The 19,804-nt window shown below is 40.7% G+C and overlaps 1 protein-coding gene across 4 annotated transcripts in view; it reads right to left on the bottom strand.

Annotated features, from left to right (window-relative positions):
* THRAP3 (thyroid hormone receptor associated protein 3) overlaps positions 1-14,866 on the bottom strand; it is an 86,240-nt gene extending 71,374 nt beyond the window's left edge. For 2 of the 4 annotated variants that reach the window (XM_027864393.1, XM_027864388.1), the window contains exons 1-2: positions 14,715-14,866; positions 12,333-12,387 (exon numbers count right to left, since the gene is read on the bottom strand). The gene's annotated coding sequence lies outside the window, so the exon portion shown is untranslated. Of the gene's footprint in view, positions 1-10,989; positions 11,097-12,332; positions 12,388-14,714 lie in introns of all 4 variants that reach the window. The other 2 variants (XM_027864389.1, XM_027864390.1) reach the window with 2 other exon arrangements.
* Between the last annotated feature and the right edge of the window lie 4,938 nt (positions 14,867-19,804).

Raw genomic sequence — 19,804 nt, forward strand, 5'->3', positions numbered from 1 at the left:
AGAGTCACATAGGATAGGTTGTTATCTCTGCCAAGCTCCTTGAAATGCAGTTGTCTACATTCATTGTCTTCAATTTCTCCCTTTCATTCACTCCTCAATCCTTTATAATCTGGCACTTGACCTTATCACTCAAATGAAATTGCTCTCCCCAAAGATACCAATGATCTCCTAATTACCAAATCTGCAACAAAAGAGTAATAAGACCTATAGGTACAAAAATATTTGGCAGTTCTTTTTTGTAGCGGCCAAGAGCTGGAAATTAAGGGGGTGTCCATCAACTGTGGAAGAGCTGAACAAATTATACTACATGAATACAATGGAATACTATTGTGTTACAAGAAAGGATGAAGGAGGCTGCTTCAGAGAAACCTTAGACTTATAATAACCACTTTATTCAACTAAAGTGAAAAAAAAAAAACAATTTACACAACAAAACTGTAAAAACAATTTTGAAAGCCATAATACTCATTCACTCTCTTCTGTAAGCTCATCAGCTTCCTCGTGCTTAATTATCACCTCTATGGAATTGACTCCCAAATCTACAAATCCAGTCATATCTCGCTTTCCATTAGTTTCAGTTGCAACTAATTGCCTCTTACATATTGCAAACTGGATGTCTCTGTGATACCCTGAACTCAACACGTCTAAAACTGAACTCCTATCTTTCCCTCTAAACCCTCCCTTCTTCCAAGTATCCCCATTTCTGTTAAAGGTACCACCGTATTTCCATGGACTCAGGCTCATAATCTCAGTATCATCCTCCACCTTACATAACCAACCTGTGGCTAAATCTCATTATCTCTATCTTTCCAACATCTCCTCTTCTCCACTCCTAGCTACCACCTTAGTTCAAGCTTTTATCCTTCTCCACTAGATTATTCCAACAACTTCCTAACTGGTTTCTCTGCCTCAAGTGTCTCATTGCTCTACTGCTTCCAAAGTAATTTTCCTTAACCTAGATCTGAACCATGTCACTTCTCCACTCAACCGACTCCACACACACTTCTATCCAGCTATATAAGCTTATCTGCAGCTTTTATCCCCAAATTATTTATTTTTAGTGTTTTCTTTTTAAATTTTGAGTTCCAAATTCTCTCCCTCCCTATCACTCCTCCCCCACCTACTGAGAAGGCAAGCAATTTAGCAACTATACATGTGAAATCATGCAAAACATATTTCCATCTTAGTCATTTTTTTCAAAGCAAGAAAAATAAAGTGAGAAAATCATATTTCAATTTGCACTCAGAGTTCTTCAGCTTTCTCTCTGGAGGTGGACGTTTTTTCATCATGAGTCCTTTGGAACAGTCTTGGATCATTGTATTGATTAAAGTAACCAAGACTTTCACAGTATATTTGCTATTTCTAAAGCAGGACACTCATCTCCCAGGGAACTCCAAGTTCTGTCTCCATGATTTTGCAATGGCTGCCCCCCATGCCAGGCCTAGAATGTTCTGTCTTCTTACCTCCACTTCTTTTCCTGGATTCCTTCCAATATCAGCTCAAGTGCCACATTCCCACACTCTGCAAGTCTTTCCTAGTCTTCCCAGCTGCCAGTTCCTTTCCCTCCAAGGTTATACTGTACCTACTTTGAATGTATCTTATACAAACCTAGATGAATAGGTGCTTTCTCCTCATTAAAATATAAACTCCTTAAAGAGACTGTTTTTGTTCTTTGTGATCCTACTACTTATAACAGTACCTGGCATATAATTAGCATCGAATAAATGCTTTTTGACTGAGAAGGGACTGACTGAATGAGAGGTGCTGGTGTAACAGACAGCGTGTTGGATTTGGGAGTCAGGAAGACCTGAATTCAAATCCTGCCTCAGTCACTTAACATCTCTGGGACTGTTTCCTCACTAGATGGCCTCTAAGGGCCATTCCAACTCTGAAATTCAATGACTCTAAGAGTCTAAATGGATTTCAGTCTGTTGTTGTTTGTCCTTCAATCTCGAAGAGGACCACGGCATCAGGAAGGTGATGCCATAACTTGGAAGTAAATTGGATTTAAGTAAGTGAGGGAGGGCTGTCCAAAATCATCAGCCTCACTTTCTTCTCCAGAGCCATCTAGGTCCAGTGGCAAGATATAGCTCAGGACGACTGGAGATGACCTTGGATGCAGTGGAAGACTTTGACCTTTTTAAGCTAAGGTCCTTCCCAGGTCTCTTTGACTGAGGCAATGCCCATTCAGTGATTAAGGCTAGGTAAGAAATGAGACAAAGAATGGCCTCTTTTACGTAGTTTAAAAAAAATATATACACACACACACACACACACACACACACACACACACACACACACACACAAAAGAAAAAATCTGGAAGGGAAAGACCCTCAGGGTTTCTCAGTTTTTAATAAGACAACTAATAAAACCTCACTATATCCTTGTGGACAAGATATAGAAATGCAGGATAGAGGAAAGTAGAGATAAGTGAATAGACAGATCCATAGCTAGTTAACCATGTTTAAAGAGATCAATGTCTCTTTTGTGAAGTGCCACAGGGTTCTTTCTTGGCACTGTCCTATTCAAATTTTTAAAAAAATTTTCTTGTCTTTACATCACCTTCATTTTTAAATATATACCTCTTCTACCTACAGGACCATCCCTTGTAATAAGAAATAAAAGGAGAAGAAGGAAGCAATTCTGCAAAATTAACCACTATACCAAGTCTTACATCCAATGCAATATTCCACATCCACAGTCCCTCACCTCTTCAAATAAGGAAAGGAGACACATTTTTTCCCTCTTCTTTCCATTTACATTACTATAATAATCGTATCATATTTTTCTGGTCCTGTTTATTTCACTTTGCATTAGCTTGCACAGGTCTTCCACGATTCTCTACATTCATCATTTCTGACTGCACAATAATATTCCATTATACAGATATGCCACAATTTATGCATACACTGCCTAATCAACAGGCATCTACTTTATTTCCAGTCCCTTGCTACTACAAAAAAGTGCTGCTATAAATATTTTTATGCATATGAGCCCTTTCTTTCCATTTTTACCTGCTTGGGGTTCTAGATCTCACAGTGAGGTCTCTGGGTCAAAAGGTGTGGATACACTTAATTCCAAATTAATTTCCATTCCAAGAATACCTGGATCAATCCAGTTCCACCAAGCATGTTCACGTACCTATCCACAATCACCTTCAACATTGATGATTCCTATCTTTGGGGTGTGGGAGGAAACCTCAAATCTTTGATTTGCATCTCTCTTTTTATTGATGGGCAGGAACAATCTTTCATATGGTTTATAGCTAACAATTCTTTGGAGAACTGCTTGTTCATATCCTTTGACCATATCCAGTGAGGCATATAGTCAACATTATCTTGGATACATTAACGTGGATGAAGGCACAGTTGGCATGTGTATTAATTTTGCAAATAATACAAAGGCGAATTTGTTAGGTTACAGAATCAGTCCCAAAATATCAACACACAGCAATGGTGAATCAAATTGAAGACTTAGGACAAAAAAATTGGCTACAAAGAATGCAAATACAGAATGAGGGAGACATGTCTGAAAAGCATGTGAATTAAGAGTCATGAGAAGACATCACCATCTCATCCATTTCAGAAGAGAGAAGGTCTACAAGTGTCGCATACTGCACATATTTTCAAAATTTTTGATGTAGCTCCCAATCATGCTGATTTCTTTCCTCTTCCTTTTCTATCTTTAAAAAATACTTTGTCATATGGGATGGCTTTCTGGGAAGAGAGGAGGTATGGTGGGAAAATCATAGTGACGTAAAAAAAGACATCAATAAAAACTTATTTAAAAATTGTTTTGAAAAAGAAAAAACTTTATTATGGTTTTTAGTTGCCAGTTAAGTCAGTGAATCAACAGTATGATTCAGAAGTCAAAAAATAAATGCAATGTTAGATAGACTGCACTACAAAAAGTACAATATTCAGAACAAGGAAAGGAGTAGTCCTCTTATTTGCCTGAAACAATGTGTTCAATTTTGAGCTCTACATTTTATGAGAGATATTGAAAAACTGATTTGAAACCAGTAATGGAAAGACCTTTCTTAGGGAAGAGAAGATTCAAGAAGGACATGGTAGCTATCTAGACTACCTAATGGGCTGCAGAAAGAAGACATGCTAGATTTCTTTGTACTTCCAGGGAGCAGAATTAACACCAGAGAGTGGAAGTTAAGGATAGGTGGAGTTGGAGATGGCACTGTGAATTTCATCTCTGCATAATAAGAACTTCATTTATTTAGATATAAAGGCTGATAATATAAGCAAACTGGGAGAGCAAGGAACAGTTCACCTGTCAGATTTATGGAGAACAGAATAATTTATGACCCAACAGGAGATAGAGAACATTATGAAATGCAAAATGGATAATTTTGATTACATTAAATTGAAAAGTTTTTGCACAAAGCCAATGCAGACAAAATTAGAAGGAAAACAAGAAACTGGGGGAAAAAATTATAGCAAGTTTTCCTGATAAAGGCCTCATTTCTCAAATATTTAAGGAACTGAGCCAAATTTATAAAAATAGAACCATCACCCAATTGATCAAAGGATATGAATGGGCAGTTTTCAGAAGAAGAAATCAGTTATTAATAGTCACATGAAAAAATGCTGTAACTCACTAATAGAGAAATGTAAATTAAAACAACTCTGACGTACCACCTCACACCTATTAGATTGGTTAATATGACAAAACAGGAAAATGATAAATGTTGGAGAAGATGTGGGAAAATTGGAACACTAACGCATTGTTGGTGGAGTTGTGAACTGATTCAACCATTCTGGAGAGCAATTTGAAACTATGCCCAAAGGGCTACGAAAATGTGCATACTCTTTGACCCAGCAATACCACTTATAGGACTGTCTTCCAAAGGGATCATACAAATGGGAAAATGTACAAAATGTACACATGTACAAAAATATTTATAGTAGCTCTTTCTGTGGTGGCCAAGACTTGGATCATCAATTGGGGAATGGCTGAACAAGTTGTGGTATATTGAATGTAAAGCAATACTATTGTGCTGTAAGAAATGATGAGCAGGCAGACTTTAGAAAAACCTGGAAAAACTTGTATGGACTGATGCTGAGTGAAGTGAACAGAACCAAGAGAACATAGTACACAGTAACAGCCACATTGTGCGATGACTAAAGTTGATAGACTTAGCCCTTTTCAGCAAAGCAAGGATCTAAGACATCTCCAAACATCTCATGATGGAAAATGCTATCCACATCCAGAGAAAGAACTATGGAGTGTGAATGCAGATCGAAGCAAACTATTTGCTCTTTTTTTTTTCTTCTGTTTTGTTCTGTTTCCTCTTTCTTGTGGTTCCTCATGTTGGTTCTAATTCTTCCTCACAACATGACTAATGTGAAAATATGTTTAATAGGAAATGAGTATGTAGAGCCTATATAAGATTGCACTCCGTCTTGGGGAAGGAGGGGGAGAAAATTTAAACCTCAAAAGCTTATGGAAGTGATTGTTGAAAACTAAAAATAAATTAATTTTAAAAAAGAAAAGAAAAAATAAACAAACTTTAAGCATTAAAAAACCAATAAAATTTCAATAAATGTTCATCTTTTAAAAAAAGAACTTCATTTGACAATTAGACATTTACAAAAGTGGAACTAGATGTTTTGAATTCTTTATCACTTAACATGTTCTGGCAAGTTGGATGATTACTTGGCAAAGTATCACAGAGCAGGGATATTTAAAACTTTGTATCATGACTCCATTGGTATTCTAGGGATGCCCATGCATCCCTTGTCAGAATGTCATTAAATGCATAAAATACATAGGATTACACAGGAAACCAATTATGATGAAATACAGTGATTAAAGTATTTTTTAAAAGGATCCTAGGTTAAGAAACCCATCATAGAGGAAATTCCTATGTCACCCATACAGCTGACACCACAGTGACTTTCCTAAAATACATGGATGACCACATTACTGCCCTACACAATAAATTCCAGTGGCTCCCTACTACCTCTAGAGTCAAATAGACACTTGACATTTCACACACAATATTCCATCACCAATCTGTGTGCCTTTGCACAAGCTGTCCTCCATGCCTGATATGTCCTCTCTTCCCCCTCACCTTCAGCTCTTAGAAGTCTTGTTTCCTTCAAAGCTCAGCTAACACATCATCTACTTCATGAGGCCTTTTCTGATGCCTTAGCTCATGGGATTTCCCCCACCAGAAATGGCATACTTCTGCATATGTTTTGTACATAGTTAAATGTGTACATGTTGTCTCCCCTAATAGAATGTAAGTTTCTTGAGGGTAGAGGTTTTTTCTTTGCTTTTGAACCCCAGGTACCTGGCAGTTCTTGGCACATAGTAGGAGCTTATTAATTCAACAAACATCTACTAATTGATTAGGCTAGATGACCTTTAAAATGGTATGAGTCTTTTACCTGAAATACAATCAGCATAGCATGAATTTTGTGCGTGATGGTTGGCTGGTATTGTCCTTCTTTCCCAAAGACAACCAAAATGACATGACTATGTTGAGGTCAAGGTACAGTGTGTCTAATCAGACCAATATAGGCTCTACCATAGGCTAGGCACAAATAGTTCATATGAACATATGGAATGGAGATGTCTCTAAATCAACACATCTCATGTTTCTTTTGAGCTACTGCAATTCTACTTTGTTCATAGACCACAGTGCCTTCTTTGATGCAGGTACACCATGCTAGGTGGTAATGCTGATGGTGGGCTAAGCATCTCCAGGTCAGGGAGGCTAAGTTCAGTTAGCCCAGATGGCACCATCTGCCAGTGACCACATAGCCTCCAAGGCCCTACAGGCAACAACAGCACAAAAAGAGCAAGAGAAATACAATAAAGGTCATGACAACAAAGGCAAATGCAGAATACAATGCCATTCAACAAATGTTTACTGAGCACAGGGCTGTCGAGGGGAGCCAGAAGAAAGGACAAAACAACTACAATGCAAACTAAAATAATCCTAATGAAAAGAGAGAGGGAGAGAAGTGGAGCTGTTTTCCAGGGTGAGGACATAAGCATCACCAATAGCATTTCTGTAGCACTTTAAAGTGTGGATTCAGTGAAAGGGCCGCACTGGAGGACCTAGAGGGTCACATGTTCCCCACCCCTGACCTAGCTACGTCAAAGCAAATGGTCACCCCTTCTAATTATACTCTGGAACATGCCAGAAGCACAAAGAGTGTGGGTTAAATGGTCTTACATGCAGACTGATATAGCTTTGGTAAAATACTGCTACTCCAAGTGAAGATATTATGTAGCTTCATGTTTATATTTGTTTTCAAGGTGGGGGCCATCTCCAAACAACCTGATCTATATTTTGCCATTGGACCCAGATGGCTCCAGAGGAGAACATGAGACTGGTAATTCTGCACAGCCCTCCCTCACTTAAATCCAATTCACTTGCAAGTCATGGCATCACCTTCCTGACATAACGGTCCTCTTTTAGACCAAGGGACAAACAACAATCTTTTCAAAGTCTAACACATATTCACTTAAGACTCCCTTCTCACTCTGCCTGTCTTATTTCTATAGTCATTTCTCATTTTTCTCTAAACTGTTCTCTAAAACTCCTAGATGTCCACTCAGTGCTATGCAGTCAATTGCATACCTCTGTTTCTTGTTCCAGTTCTGGCTATGATGATTACTGGGCTCCAAATCCTTCCTTTCACCTCTCTTCCTCCCCCCTCCCAGTTTTCTTATGGACTATGTTAGTACTAAATAAGTAATCAGCTACTACAATCAGAAATTACTACCTGAATGACAGTATTTCAAAGCTGGAAAGCACCTCAATTCAACCAAAGTTCACAAAAAAATGTCTTCTACAGTATATCCAACAGATGAGAGCTCACAACCCCTAAAGGCACCCCATGCTACTTTTGTTAAATTCTAATTTTCAGGCAGTTGTTCCTTACATAAAACCTCCATGTGCTTCTCTGTACCTTCTACCGACAATTTCTATTTCTGTCCTCTGGGATCAGGCAAATCAAACCTTAATCCTCTGCATCATGCCGTTTAATTCAACCTTGGATATACTCAGCACCTTTCTAATGCCCCTCACCTCCATCCAAGTCTTTCTTTAGAGAGGACAGAATGTGGACTTTGCAGCTCACTCAACTTTCTATCTGTAGCCCTGCTTGGTCTCAACTCCAAGGAACACACTGCCCCCAGCAGAGTACCCCCTTCCCATTTTAAATTGTGGGCAGGAACTGTCTTTTTCTTATTTGTATCCCCAGTACTTAGTACAGTACTTGGCACACGGTAAGTAATTAATGTTTAATTCACTGAATTTACCTGAAAGCCTCCCCCCACCAAGGCAATAAGGATTTATTAAGTGTCCACTATGTGCCAGACTCTGGGGAAATGAAGACATGTAAGATAGTCCCTGCTAAAATGGGGGGGGGGGGGGGAGAGAAGAGGAACAACAGACAAACTGTGTACAAACAGGGTTATCTATAGCACAAATTAAAGTGATAGTCAACAGAGGAAATGCACTAGCATGTGGGAGAGCATGAATGAATTCTCACAGAAGGCAGAAGTTGAGCTGAGCCTTGAAGAAAGCCAGGAGGCAGAGATGAGGAGGGAAGAAATTCCAGGTATAGAAGACTGTCAATGAAAATGCTCGAAGTTGGGAAATAAGAGTGTCTTGTGCCAAGAACAGCAAAAAGGTCAGAGTCATTAGATCACAGTGTGTATGGAGGGAAGGAAGGAGTGAAAAGACAGGAAAGGGAGGAGTTGGCCGGGTTATGAAAAGCTTTGAATGCTGCCCCTTCTGCCACATGGACTCCACCCCAAGAGTAGAGAGCAGCCACAAACTCGGCCAATGGGCCGAGGATCGCTTCTCCAAGACTAAATGTTCCCAATTCCTTCAGCTGCTTCTCATGGGCATGAATTAAGAGCCCTTCACAATACTGGTTGCTGTCCTTAAGGCATTCTCAATCTCAACATCCTTGCTAAAACGCAACACTCAGAACTGAACATTATACCCTATATATGGTCTGACCAAGACTGAGTACAATGGGACTTTTACCTCCTTATTCCTGAAAGCTGCTCTTAAAGCAGACTAACAGAGCATTAGTTTTCTTGGCAGCTATTTCACACTGTTGACTTATACTGAGCTTGAAGTTCACTAAAACCCCAAGATATTTTGCAGACAAATTGCCTTCCAGTCATGCTTCTCCATCTTGGACCAATAAAGATAATTTACTGACACATGTGTGTGTGTGTGTGTGTGTGTGTGCGCGTGTGTATCCATATTAAGACTATATATAAATCTATATTAAAATTTTTTATTAGATTTAGCCGAATGCTCTGGCCTGCCCAGATTTATTTTTTTGTCTTATCATCCAGTATGTCACCTATCTCTTCCAAATTAACATTATCTGTCAGTTTGATTAAGCATGCCAAGTCTTTACTAAAAATGTCAAATAGTATAAGGTAAAACACAAATGACTGGGGACTCCACTGAAGACCACCTTCCAAAATGAAAACAAACAATTATGATAACTCTTTGATTTGGCCATTCAATCATCTCCAAATCAAAGCAAATGTGGGACTATCTAGGACACATCTCTCCATCTTATCCACAAAAAAAGCATGAGAAACATTATCAAATGTTCTCCTAAAGACTTTGGAAATCAGATCTACAGCATTCCCCTGAACTACAGTTTAGAAAATAATGAAGCCACAATGGCTCTTCGTGATGACTGCTTCTTTTTCTAGAACTTTCACTAGTTATCCCTTTAATAAATCAATATAAAATAAATCAAACATACTGGCCTTTAATATGCAGGCTATATTTTTTGCCCCCTTTCTTGAAAATCAAGACATTTGTAGTCCAGAAGTACTTCTGTCATTGCTTCTAAAAAGCAACTGATAATGGCTCTTTCTGTACCCAAAGATGTGGTTCCTCTGGGCCATGTGACGTGAACTCAACAAAAGTTGCTAAGCGCTCTTCTACTATGTCCTTACTTAGCCTGAGTATCAATTTACTGTTAAGTTATACTTGTTATATATATGTTATATTTGTTGTATCCTTTTGAGTCTAAAAATCATGACTCAGTAGAATAAATAAGACAACATACTTTTTGTGGCCTGACTGTCTCTGTTTCTCTCTTACATGTATAAATATAGTCTCATTTTTCAAAATGTAAGTTGATGTTATAGTTCATAAAATTCATTTAAAAGTATTACTACATTTGTAGCTTTTTTTTGTCATCATGTATCTCTCCAACCACTATCAGGTAAGGATCCATTAACTATTTTGAGGGTAAAGAGACATTCGTACACAAAAAAGGTGGAGAACCTCTATTCTAGGGTATTCTTGAAAGAGCTTTAGATTACTAGAACTCCACATTTTGAGAAATTCCATTGTCCTGGAGCATCCCAGAATAGTTAATTCCCAGTAGCTGAGAAATTCATAAGAAGCACAGGGATACAGACCAGCTTTTTTCCTGCCAGCCACCAGGCTGAGGTTTACTTCAAATTTCCACAAAATGAAAACGAATGCTCATAGGAAAACTGAATTATGAACACTATAAAGAACTAAATAAAAAGTCTTGAAGGCAAAGAAATGGTTGCTCAAGGAACTTCAAAAGATGCAAGCACATACATTTGAAAGCAACTTCTCAACATAGGCTCTAAACAAAGTCAAACATCTTAAAATCAGACATTCAGAGACTTCTCTTTGCTTGTTCTGCTAATTTCAGAAGCTCACTATAGTTGCTCTCAAAGCAACAATGGAAAAACTTCCATATAGAAAAAGAGTAAGGGCATCAATTAGAATAGTTTTATCAGAACACCCTACTGGGGGGCGGGGCAGCTAGGTGGCGCAGTGGATAGAGCACTGGCCCTGGATTCAGGAGGACCTGAGTTCAAATCTGGCCTCAGACACATAACACTTACTAGTTGTGTGACCCTGAGCAAGTCACTTAACCCCACTGCCTAGCCAAAAACAAAAAAACAAGAAAACAAAAAACAGAATACCCTACCGGTCCTTGTATCCTTTCAGTTTGGAGACAAAGCAGTTTACCAATTAAATGTAAACTCTTTCCCTTCTCAGCTCTGCTGCCCTTAAGAATTCCAAAAACTATGTTTTCTAAAAGAAATAAAAATGAAAGATACAAAAGGCATGAAGGTTCATGGTGAAATGATTTATAAGGCATTAAAGGTGCTGTATTCCCTAGTACTAAGCTCCATATTTGAGAGTTATTGCTCTTTCAAGGGTCTATCTGACAAGAGAATGGATACACATAACATATATCTCTGAACAAAACATCAAGCTCTGATGCACTTGGAAATCTGGTTTAAAAGGTATTAATATGGCCTCAATATTGCTCTTTATTAAAAGAATCTTACTAATCTCATGATGAAACATTCCTATGTTCCTGCTGTGACGAGCAAATAAATATAACAGAAAAGGGAAGGGGCATTTAGCAAGTCCTTGATTTTACACATCTTTCAAGTAACAAACTCACTGAAGATAACTCTTGGACAGTAACAAACTAGAAGATGATGGGAGGTAACATATATGGAAAAAGTCCTGGACTTAGGAGGCAGACAACCTTGGTTCAAGTCTTAATCTGCTACTTAATAGTTACATAACCCTTAGCAAGTCATCTCACTCCTGGAAGCCTTTTTTCTCATCTATAGATTCAGATTAATGGTACTCACACTATCTACCTCGAACAGTTGTTCTAAGGAAAATATATTGTCAACTGTATCGTATGTTTACTATTGTTATAATTTTACGATACACTGTACAATCCAGACAGTTCCTCCCTAAGAAATCAGAATTTTCCATGAAAACTAGAAAGTCAACGTTTGAAAAGAGAAGGCATTTCTGCCACTTACTCTACTGGTTAAGTAATGGGTAAATACTACTTATACGGTGCAAACCTACTATGTGTATTTCTAGGTTTAAAGAATGTGTGAGGCCTGTAAATAATACGCTAAGTTGAATAAGTTTTTTCAAGTATTTGCATTAACACATCTTCCACTTGATTTGGACAAAAGGCAATCACAACCAAAAGGCCTTCTTATATTTCCAGAGTTGAAGAAATCACTCATTAAAGATGAGAAATCCAATTTGAAGGGAACCCTCTCCCTCCCTGCCTCTCCACTATCTGTATACAGACCGCCATACCCAACCAATCCAATATAAATTCTCCAAACTGAACAAAGTTCTTAACCCCCTTCTTTCAATGCAGGGAAGTTAACTCTCTCACCTATAGGAATCTCATATACCTATGGACAATAGAGATTATCCAGTAGAATAAACAGAAGTATATTATAAGGAGGGGTGAATTCTTAATTGCTGTTATTTGTACTATACCTGTTTAATGGACAGAAAACATCAGTCTCCAAAGCTGTAGATCTTGTCACTGGTGCTGAATGAATTTGAAATGAGAAAAAAAAAAGATTTTTTTTTAAGATAACAAAAAAAAAAATTTCAGTAGCCTTTTATGTTGATTTTCACCTCCCTTCACTTTCCAGGTGCTGACAATATGAGACTTCACTGTGATAACAAATGTAAAATAAAAGAGAATCCTAGTAAAGTGTAACATTCCTCAAATCTTCTTTCCTGACAGAGAACTTGCTCAACTTCATTCACTCCACTAAGGAAATTTAGCTCTGACAGCAGCCATTTTTGCTCTTGAGTGTACACCTCCAAAATATGCTGTTTTCTAGACAACAGCATAACTGAGGTGCTTTGGTCAAAAACAGAAAAGCAAGCTCAATCAAAAGAATTAAGAAACTGTGGAATGTTGCATGCCTCTGCAATCTAATCTTAAGTCCATACCATGGACATCTATTTTGTTGGCACCAGAAACCTAGTTATGATCTTACTTTTTTTCTTTGTTTGACAGGACTTTCCAGTCTCAACAGGATCCCTTCAGCACAATTAGCAACCTCTCCTCTACACAGCAGGCACTAAACTTCCATTGGTAGTTACCAACTTTCAAGCATCAGTAATGGTTTATTCAACCTACACTACTACCACCTCCAGGAGATAAAGAGGGTAACTAGGAAAAGACAGGTGCTGACCTGCTGGTCAGAAAACTGTATGATCTAAATAGTTACTTGAATTAAATATATAAGAATTAAAGTCTGAGTTGAAAGCAGTTTTCAGATTTATAAACATCAATATTCAACACCTATGCCCTAAAGATTAGAAAATAAGAACATGATGGTAAAGACACAAGGAAGTTGCCTTCTTGCCCGAAAAAAATAACTGGGCCTTTGGCCACATGGTCACATTCAAACAGAATTCCAAAATCTATGATTCTGAGAGGATAAACAGGGAAAAGGTAGAACCATCTGAGAATTTCATCAGCAAGAATCTTCCCAAGCCAATAGGCTTGGGCAAGTCTATGCACCAGAGTTAAAAAACACTCCTTCCTGGGATAGAATTGCAGAATCTAAACATGAGAGGCAGATTTTCTTAGAGCCAGGTGGTATTGGGGGGGAGGGGAATGGGGGGGTTGTACTATAAAAAGAGATGGCCCAGTCTTGATAACATACGTGGATTGTAAGGTAGGGGACCCCACTAAGAATTAGAGAGATTCTATAATTTGGTCTCTCTGCAGGCAGGCAATAGTACATGAATCCTAAAGATTTCATACTGAAAGAGGAAGACTATAAGAGAGAAGAAGGTGGTATGGTCTAAGGGAGGAAAACTGCCTAAACACTGGGCCAGGGCACCAGTGGAAAACCTAGCTACTAGGGGAAGCTCAGTTGAAACTAACTCCAATAAAAGTCCCTTTCTGAACCATCACTCACTCACAACTGCTACTGCCTCTTAGCCCTCCCAATCCTAATTACTTTGTACCTACTTTTGTATAGGTACATGTTGTTCCCCCTTGCCCCATAAAATATAAGCTTCTTGAGGACAGATGTATTTTGGTTTTCCTTGTGGTATGGCAGGGGAGGGTTTAACTGTCAGACAGTAACCTCTTAAAAATGCTTACTGATTGTTTGAAGAGAAACAGCTTAGGCCACTGAGAAAAGAAAAGGGAAGGCAATCTAGACCCCAGGAGGAGGAGGCAGGGGAAGGAGCCTAGACCTGTGAGAACTTAAACCACAGAAGAAAGGGAGAAAGAAAACGGCCTAGAATCTAAAAGGGAAAGAGCCTAGAACCTACAAAGAGAGAAAGAAAGCAGTTTAGATTCTATGAGGGAGGAAAAGCAGCATAGACCCTAGAAGGGATAAAGGAAACAACCTAGACCCTAGAGGGAAAGGAGGAGAAACAGCCTAAACCCTATGTGGGGGAGGGGGTGGAGAGCCTAGATCCTAGAAGGAATAGAGGTGCAAAGGAAGCACCCTAGACCTTAGACGTAGGAAGGAAGGAAAGTGGTGTAGACACTAGGGGATGGAAAGGAAGCAGCCTAGAACCTAATCCGGGAAGAGAAGGAAGGCAGCGTTGACACTAGGCGCGGGAAGCGGGAGAGAATAAGCCTAGAACGGAGGATCCTCTCAAAAGACGGGTGGTTCTCCGAGTCTGGGGCCGGAGGTGGCACTACGAGCCCACGGCTGCTCCAAGCCTAGAGGGTTGGGGGGGAGGATGGCCGGAGAGCAGTAGGCCTGGGCTGAGCGCCCGGGGCGCCGGGATCCATCCCGGCTCTGAGGAGGAAGGGCCAGGGGCCGTTAGGCCGCTGCGGGCCCGCGGGCTCCCGGAAGCCACCGACAGGGCTCTCCCACCAAGTTTCGGACTCACCAGAGCCCCCGGGGCGGATTGCAGCTACAAGCCTCTCAACGGCAGAACCGGACCAGGCCAAACCTCGCCTCCGCCACAGCCTCGGCCCCGGTCCCAACCCGTTCTCCGACCGCCCGTCCGACCGTGGTACCTCCGTCTCTCCGTCCCGCGTCCCCGCTCTCCGACGACGGAGACGGCGTCGCCCCGCGGCCTTCTGGGACACGTAGTTAGGGAGTGGCCCCCTGCCCAGCAGCCGTGACGACCTGGAGAACTACTTTTCCCACAAGGCCGCGCGACGGCGCTATCTGTTCGCTTGCCTTCACGCTGTGCGCAGGTGTCAATCACGTGGCTTCTCTTCTTCTTCCTCTTCCCCTCCCCCTCCCCGTGGGTAGACTGCTTGAGCTGAGGAGGAGAGTAGAGGAGGTTCTAATGGCTCTCTTTCTCTTTCTCCTCTACTTTTCTACCTCCCTCCCTTCCTCCTTTTTCCCTTTTCCCTCTCTCTCGTCTCCTCTTCCCTTCCCCACCTCCTTTCTAAGAATCAGTTACCTTCCATAAACCCGTGGGTTCTAGGGAATGCTCTTCCTGCTGATTTAAGCCTCCAAGAATCCCTGGCTTCCTTTAAGACCCAGTTCAGATGCCACCTTCAGCAGGAGGCCTTTCCTGGTCATCCACCTTACCCTTACTACCCCACCCCACCCCCACTGTTGCTGCCTTCCATCAGCTCCTAATATATTTGTATGTTCCAAATTATTAACGTGTTATCTGTCCCATTAGAACGTAATCTCATTAAGTTTGGGAACTGTTTTTGCCTTTCTTTTTTATCCCCAGTGCTTAGTACAGTACTTGGCATTTGGGAAACACCTAATAAATGCTTGTTGTTTGCTTTATTCCTGAATAAATGAAGTTGGAGTATTAGATAGAAGTTAGACTGTTGAGGGCCTTGTATGCTGGGCTGAAAAATTTTTACATTCTCCTAGAGGCAATGGGGATTTTTAATGGTGAAGTGAAATGATTGAAACTGAATCTTAAGATTATTTTGATGTTTGTGTGGAGGATGGACTGGAGAGGAGAAAAATTTAAAGCAAAGGGACCAAGTAGGAGTCTATTAAGTGGTCTGAATGAAAGCTAAGAAGGGCCTGAATGAAGATGGTAGGTAACCTTGTGAGTGGAAAAAAGGGGTGAAGGGGAGAGAAGAAATTAATTGATCAACAAGCATTTATTAAGCACTTACCATGTGCTTACATTCTAATAGGAGAGACAACGTGGATATGTATGTAAGTATATACAAGATCTATCTACCTAGTAAATGGAAGGTGATTTTATCAGGAAGATACTTGAAGGAAGCCAGGGATTGTCAGAGGCAGAGCTGAGAAGGGAGAGTATTATTGCAGGCCTAGGGACCAGCTTAGGCAAGGACATGGATTGGGGAGAAAAGTGTTGAATGTGAGAAAGAACAAGCAGGTGTGGTGAAGGCTGTCCCTTACATGTGGTGTGGGGGTGTCATTGTGTCGCTTGAAGGGAAGTAGAATAGACATCTCTAGCCTCTTCTCTCTCCACTCTTAGCCAAAGGACTTAACTTTAATTCTGGCCAGGAAGGGAAGCAGGAGGATGGAGCCAAAAGTTTGGCCACTCTGCTCTCCTTATCAAGAAGAGGTACCAGGCTAAAATTATATCTGTCTGCTCCCTTAAATATTTTTAGTGCTAGGCCCTAGACTGTAGGAAAGGGGTAGAGAACCTGTGGCCTCAAGGGCACATATGGCCCTCTAGGTCCTCAAGTGAGGCCCTTTGCCTGAATCCAAACTTCACAGAACAAATCCCCTTATTAAAAGGATTTGTTCTGTAAAACTAGGACTTAGTCAAAAGGCCGTATTCAAGGACCTAGAAGGCCACTTGTGGCCTCTAGGCTGCTCTGGGGGATCTGGTTTTGGGGTTCAATCTATCTTCTAATCACTATTTCATTGGGGGGGGGAAGGAGAAGAATATACACCAAATACCAATTGCACAATAGTCACACACAGCAATTACCAAAGAAAACCATTTACCCGACTTGATAGGAAAAAAAAAAGGGAAATCAGAGAAAGTATTCATTGTTGTTCTTCAGTCATGTCTTACTCTTTGTGACCCCATTTGAGGTTTTCTTGGCAGAGATACTAGAGTGGTTTGCCATTTCCTTCTTCAGCTCATTTTACAGATGAGGAAACTGGGGTGAGTAGGGTCAAGTGACTTGCCCAGAGTCATATAACTGGTAAGTGTCTGAGGCAGCACTTGAACTCAAGTCTTCCTGACTCCAAGTCTGGTGCTCTATCCACTGCACCACTTAGCTGCCCATGAGAAGGTATCCATATAAGAATATATACCAGACAATTCAGAGTGAAGGAGCTTTCCCATTGCGAGAGCTCAACCAAAAGAGAGAGTCCTAAATCTCACCCAAAGGGAAGTTCCCTGAAGTCTCTAGTGTAGCAAACTAGGAATAGAGACGTGATGAAGACCACCAACCCCTCTCCTGTTGGCTTCTTCCCAGAGTCTTTTCCTTCAGCAACCTCAAGTGGGGTTGGCATCTTCCATCTTTTCTCTCAAAGCTAGAAGCCAGAAGGACCCAAAGTTTGAAGAGAATCAGTAACTCAAAGAAAGCTGAGGGCTTCACCTCTCTCCTGCTCTGACCAACTCTGGCCTTCCCCTCCTCAGGCACAGGTCACTGATCTCTACCAATCTGTACAAATGGGTTTGGGGACTGGGTTAAATTGGTCAATCTGATTCGAGTGTGTGTAGGGGAGTAAGATTTAAGAATATAGGAAAGGTAGGAAGGAGTTAGGCTGTGAAGAACTTAAATGCCAAAGAACTTTATTTGATCCTGGAGACAATAGGGAACCACTGTAATTTATTGAGTAGGGGACCTGTGCATTGATAAAATTGCTTTGGCGGCTGTGTAAAGAATGGATTGGATTGGAATGAGGAGGGTCTTGAGGCGGGAAGACCAGCTAGAAAGCTATTGCAGAAGTCCAGATGGGAGATGATGAGAACCTGGACTAGAATGCTACCTGTGTGAGTATCAAGAAGAGGACAATGTATGAGAAGTTGAAAAGCTGGAAATGACGGGATTTGGCAACTGATTGGATATTTGAGGGAAAGGAAAGAAAATGGCTTGAAAGAGAGCAGTGGGGGGACACCTATGCTAAGGGGGTAGGACATGGATGTTGATTCATCAAATGAGACTGAGAAGAAGCCATGAGAAAGGTGGAGAAAGAATCAGAAGAAAGCAGCATCATGAAACTGAGGCAGGCATAGGTTAAGTGTCATATACCTAATAAATATCTCTAGCATTTTGATTCTGGTCTTCCTGACTCCAGGTCCAGTGTTCTATCCACCACATCACCTAGCTGCCTCTTAGGTTACTTTCCAACTACTCTGTATATAACCTGTATGTACCTATTTACATACAAGTTGTCTCACACATTAGGATTAGGCCCTTTGAGGGCAGGGCTGATTTTGCTTTTTCTTTGTCTGGCTTGATGTTAACCTTGGATATGCCACCCAACTTCTATCATCTGAGTGACATATTGGGATTGGTATCATTGGGAAGAGTATGGAGAATCCTGGGGAAACAAAGGAAAATACAAGCTGGGTTAGGAAGTAGAGAAAGTTTAGAGTTCCATCCTCCATTATGGTCCCATGTGGACTTTTTATAGATGTAACTATGTGCTCTGGTTCACTCTATTCCAGAGCTAGACTTGGTATATCAGCCCTGCAGGGTTCTAGGGTACCCTAAAGGTTTTGGGGAACATCTTCTTACTATCATATCTCTTAAGTTTCTACTAGTTGTGTCCCTGCTTTCCCTTTCATTGTTAAGTGCCAGAAACTAGCATTTAACCACTTAATATAATTTATAAAGGGATATTTACTTCAAGGATACAAGAAGAAAAAGTATAAACATTTCCCCTAAAACTTCAGTTTTTTGTGCTTCCCTTACCCAGCTGTTGACCCTTTTTTAATGATTCTCTTGTATCATTCATTTCTTTCCCCAGTTTTTCTTCTCCCTATCTCATTTGATTTTTAAAATCCTTTTTGAGCTCTTCCAGGAGTTCTTTTTCAGGGCCTGACACCAATTCACATGTGTCTTTCAGGCTTTACATGTAGCTGTTTTGACATTGTTGTCTTCTTCTGAGTTTGTGTTTTGATCTTCCCTGTCACCGTAGTAACTTTCTATGGTTAGGTTCTTTTTGTGGTTTTTTTTTGTTTGTTTTTGCTCATTTTTCTAGCCTATTTCTTGACTCTTAATTTTATGTTAAAGTTGGGCTGTGCTCCTGGGATGGAGGGTGCACTATCCCAAGTTTCAGATTTTTCATGCTACTGTTTTCAGAGCTAACTCTGGGAACCTGTAAGTTTTTGGTTTTTCCAAGGTGGTATGATCTAAGGAGGGGTGTGGTCATTGTTCTCCTGCCCTGTACTCTGGTCTATGAGTGACCACAAGCATTATTCCTCCCCAGAACTGTGAGCAGGATCCCTCATCCCCTGTGGCTGTATGCTCTAGTGTGCTAGTGCTCCTCCTCACCCTGGGACTGCAACCCAGGTCAGTGACCCATATCCCCGTTTGGGCAATGCAACAGAATCCTGCACTCAATGCCAGCAAAATGTCCCTTGTAATCTCCTTCCGACCAGTTATCCACTTTACTCTCTGTGGGCTGAGAACTTCAGGAGTCACAACTGCTGATTCAATTGCCCCCAAGGCCTGTGGGGGGTTCCTGGGGTGGGACCTGCTACTGACTTGCCTGGGCCACCTGTGCTGGACTGCACTCTACTCTCACCTCAGTGAGACAGACTTTTCCTGTCAACCTTCAAAATCATCTTGGGCTGGAAAATTGTTTCACCCTGTCCTTTTATTAGTTCTGCTGCTCCAGAATTCATTCTGAGCCATTATTTTAAAGTTGTTTGGAGGGGAATTTGGGAGAACTCTGACAAGTTCTTGCCTTACTCTGTTATCTTGGCTCCACACCTCCCCTAATATTTTAGAGGCATACTCTTCCCCTTATGACCTTGGTCTCTGGGGAGAGTAGCTCAACTCAGCTCACTTCCTACACAGTATGGATGCTACAAAGCAGAAAGCAGGCTCCCCA

Source organism: Vombatus ursinus, unplaced genomic scaffold, assembly GCF_900497805.2.
Source record: "Vombatus ursinus unplaced genomic scaffold, bare-nosed wombat genome assembly UNPS02014775.1, whole genome shotgun sequence".
Classification (NCBI taxonomy): Eukaryota; Metazoa; Chordata; class Mammalia; order Diprotodontia; family Vombatidae; genus Vombatus; species Vombatus ursinus.